A 4,638-nucleotide genomic window follows, 5' to 3' on the forward strand; every position below is an offset into this window, starting at 1 on the left:
CTTCGTTGCCGGGATGAGGGGAGTGAAGAGTTTGTCGGAGACTGGCGACGCGCGAATCTGTGGACGGAAATCTCAGAGACACTGCTGAGTTATCCGCGAGGTGTGGAGGGTCATCCTGTGAAGACTGGTGGAAGCCAGAGTGACAGAGATGTTGTATTTCTTGCGTTATTTATACAACACAAACCACATACCCCGACTGAAAGAGAGGGATGATGGGCCAGAATTTGTGTTTGTTGTTGTAGCAGGAGAGATTGTAATTCACGGGGAGACAACAGCCCCTGTCAGTGCTCAGCAGTGCGCCAAAGTAGATAAAGTGTTGGACGCCTCCTGTGGTTTCTGTGGTGTAGTGGTTATCACGTTGCCCTCACACGCGAAAGGTCCCCAGTTCAATCCTAGGCGGAAACACTGTTGTTTTGTTTTGGGCTCCAGGTTTTGCGAAACACGTGACACTGAGTCTTCAAAGGAGTATTTCAAACCTAAAATTCTTGCAGCACGTGAAGAGAGACAGAATGGATACACACACTTGAGGTCCGTAAAACGATCGGGACAGGACTAGATCCTGCAAACTTATGATGACGTCACACAAACACCGAAGTCAGACGCATTCTCCATTCGGCCACACAACCCATTGAGGAACCGAGAAAAAAAGCCGCATTAGGAATGATGCTGGAGCATGGGCCCTGCGAGGAAGTGAGAAGACGGGATGTATTTTTCTAATACACACAGAATTGCACGGTTTGAAGTGTCTCGACAAGTAGAATAAGTTCACCTCGGAACGAAGAAAATTCGCAGACGGTGCTCAGTGTTCATCACGGCTTTGAAGTTCGAAGGATCACGTGGCGTGCTTCTTCCCTTCCAGCTGACATTAAAAATGAGGTCATGCTGGCTAGGTGAGATGCCTAGAGTCATCTGGTTCAGGGGAGAAGTTAATTGTAAGTGGAGCGGAATACTTGAGGCAGACATCACCTTCCCTTCTCTCCGGGCCATCTGAAGCAACACACGGTTTCCCTTATTCACATCACCCATGTCGTGACGATGATCTGATCACGGCCCAGCTTCCCAACACTACCAGAAAGAACGTATTGCATGTGGTCAAGACTCCATAATTAACTCGTTATCACCTCCTCATTCACGTATTCCTAATTTAGAAACATTGTTCTCAATCGCCCGCTGTTTCACTGTCATCAGAAGAGAAACGGTATTGGTTTGGTTTATTATTGCCACTTGTACCGAGGTACAATGAAAAAACGTGTCTTGCACACAGATCGTACATGTCAATTCATTACACAGTGCAGTTACATTGGGTTAGTTCAGAGTGCATTGAGGTAGTACAGAGTGAATTTATGTAGTACAGGCAAAAACAATAACAGTAAAGTGTCACAGCTGCAGAGAAAGTGCAGTGCAATAAGGTGCAAGGTCACAACAAGGTAGACCGTGATGTCAGACTCCATCTGATGGCATAATGGGAACCGTTCAATAGTCTTATCACAGTGGGGTAGAAGCTGTCCTTAACGTTGGTGGTATTATCCCTCAGGCTCTTTAACCCGCTGGGAGAGCAGAGAAGAGAGAATGACCCGACTGGATAGCGTATTTGTTTATGTTGCCAGCTTCACCAAGACAGAGAGACGTAAAGACAGAATCCAAGGAAGGAAGGCTGGCGTCCATGATGCGCTGGGCAGTGTCCAAAAATTTCTGCGGTTTCTTGCGGTCCTGAGTAGAACAATTGCCGTACCAAGCCGTGAAACATCCAGATAGGATGCTTTCTATCGTGCACCGATAGACGTTGGTGAGAGCCAAAGGGGACAAACTGAATTTCATTAGCCTTCTGAGGGATTAGAGGCGCTGGTGAGCTTTCTTGCCGTAGCATCCACGTGATTTGACCAGGACAGACTTTTGCTGATGTACACTCCCAGGTACCTCGAGCTATCAACCCTATCGACCTCATCACCGTTGATGTAGACAGGTGCAAGTGCACCGCCCCCTTTCCAGGGATCAATGACCAGCTCTTTAGTTTTGTTGACATTGAGGGAAAGGCTGTTGTCATTACACCATTTCACTAAGCTCTCTATCTCCTTCCTGTACTCCGACTCATCGCCTTTTGAGATACGGCCTACAACGGTGATATCATCTGCAAACCTGCAGATGGAGTTCGAGCAGACTCTGGCCACACAGTCATCAATGTATATGGAGTAAAGTAGATGGCTGAGGACGTAGCCTTGTGGGCCACCAGTGTTGAGAATAATCGTGCCGGAGATATTGCTGCCTGTCCTCACTGATTGCGGTCTGTTAGTTAGAAAGTCAAGGATCCAGATACAGAGGGAGGTGTTGAGTCCCAGCTCTCGGAGTTTGGTGACAAGCTTGCTTGGTATTATAGGATTGAAGGCAGAGCTGAGGTCAATAAACAATAGACCAACGTAGGTATCTTTACTGTCCAGATATTCCAGAGCTGAGTGTAGGGCTAGGGATATGGCGTCCGCTGTCGACCTGTTTCGGCGATAGGCGAAATGCAGTGGGTCAAGATTGTCTGGGAGGCTGGAGTTGATGCGTGCCATGTCCAACCTGTCAAAGCACTTCATGATGGAGGCATGTTACCTTTCTTTTATTCGGTACTGGGATGATGGTGGTCTTCTTAAAACAGGTGGGAACCTGAGATTGAAGCAAGGTGAGGTTAAATATGTCCACAAATACTTCAGCCAGCTGATCAGCACAAGATCTGAAAACACGGCCAGGGACGCCATCTGGGCCAGATGGTTTCTTTGCGTTCACTCTCGGGAAGATTGACCTTACATCCTCAACGGTGATCACGGGTTCAGTTGCATTGGAGGCTGTCAGGGTGGGTGGTGACTCTCTTCTTCTGTTTAAAACGCGCATGGAATGCGTTATGCTCATCAAGAAGGGATGCGCTGTTGTTAAGTATGAATCCTGTCTTCGTCTTGTAGCCTGTTATGTCATGTAAGCCCTGCCATAACCTACGGCTACTCTGGGAATCTTATTTTGATTTGGTATTGCCTCTTGGCATTCCTGATAGCTTTCTGAAGTTCATATCTCGATTTCTTTTGCAGATCAGGATCACCAGATATTTGTGCATCAGTCCTCTCGTTCAGTCGGGAATGGATCTCCCGGTTCATCCATGGTTTACTGTTTGGGAACACACGTTCTGTCCTCTTTGGTACACAGTCCTCAACACTCTTGCTGATAACGCCTGTGATGGTGGTTGCAAACTCATCTAGGCTGGCAGCTGGGTCTTTGAACATGGACTAGTAGGCTGTCTTAAGCAGTCGCGCAGGAGCTCATCTGTTTCCTCAGACCAGCACAGCACGACTCTCTGTACTGGATCCTCCCGTTTTAGTTTCTGTTTGTTTGCAGGGAGAAGGAGCACAGCCTGGTGGTCTGATTTCCCAAAGTGAGGACGAGGGTGGCTCGAAAGTTATCTTTGATGATTGTATAGCAGTGTTAGCGCCCCTGGCGGAGCAGGAGATGTGCTGGTAGTATTTTGGTAACACACTCTTGAGGTTGGCCTGATTGAAGTCCCCTGCGATGATGAAGAGGGCCTCAGGGTATCCTGTATCAAGGTTGTTGGCCACGGAGTATAGCTCACTGAATGCAGGCTTCATGTCCGTCTGTGGTGGGATGTAGACTGCCATCAGGATAGCTGAACTGAACTCCCTTGGCAGATAGAATGATCGACACTTCGCCGTTAGATATTCTTGGCTGGGCGAGCAAGAGCTCGCCAGGACCGTCACGTCAGAGCACCATAAGTTATTGATTAAGAAGCAGACCCCTCCGCCTTTAAATTTGCCTGAGGACGCTGTCCGGTCCATTCGATGAATTGTGAAGCCCTCAGGTTGAAGAGCACAGTCAGACGAGGCAGGTGGAAGATGTGATAATAATAAACCAATTCCAATTCAGTGTTGGACATTGTGTCATTTCCCTCCGTGGGACCCACCGTTAGATACTCAGATTCACTCAGCATCACCTACTGGAACCTGATTTGACAGCGCGTCAGCTGCTTCTCCTTTTCCGTTCTTGGGTTCGCTGTCACAGGCCTTCCACCATCGTCATTACACACCCCATACTTCTCAGTGGAACAGGCAGATGCACTGTTTTAGGGACACTGTCCTTTCTCTCACGGCCACCAAGAATTATACTTTGCCACACCCACCATCTTTCCGCCCACTGGGGCCAGGTTACATGGCAGGTTACAAACCAAGTCCTTCAACCAGATGTGACAAACTGCCACTGTGTATCACATACGTTGTTGCACTTCATAACCACCAACTTCCAGCGTCACGCCGCCGCGTCCCCACTATCCCAAAATACCGGCAATTCTGTTATCATCTTCCGCGGAAGGGTATTCAGTGCAGCTGGCAACACAATTATCAGGAAAACGCTTGTATCAACAGAGGACAGGCCAGAATACCAACGAGCCACCACTGGAACCCTGGAGTCAGACTCATCATGGACAAAATAAACGTCCTTGCTTCAGGGAATATCAGGTGGTTAGAGTGGATATTTATATGAATGATTCGAGCTTTGAATAACGGCAGATTTCAGAACTTCCCGTTGAACTTGTACTCCAATATCTGGCAAACAACGAGGTTGTGAGCAGTCGGCAGCGGGCAACTCATAAATGCCAGC

General features: G+C 48.1%; 1 non-coding gene across 1 annotated transcript; it reads left to right on the forward strand.

Annotated features, from left to right (window-relative positions):
- The first annotated feature begins 332 nt into the window (after positions 1–332).
- trnav-cac (transfer RNA valine (anticodon CAC)) lies at positions 333–405 on the forward strand. The gene has a single exon. It is a non-coding gene; the product is annotated as a tRNA-Val (tRNA).
- Positions 406–4,638: the final 4,233 nt, after the last annotated feature.

This window comes from Pristis pectinata, chromosome 14 (genome assembly GCF_009764475.1).
Source record: "Pristis pectinata isolate sPriPec2 chromosome 14, sPriPec2.1.pri, whole genome shotgun sequence".
Lineage (NCBI taxonomy): Eukaryota > Metazoa > Chordata > Chondrichthyes > Rhinopristiformes > Pristidae > Pristis > Pristis pectinata.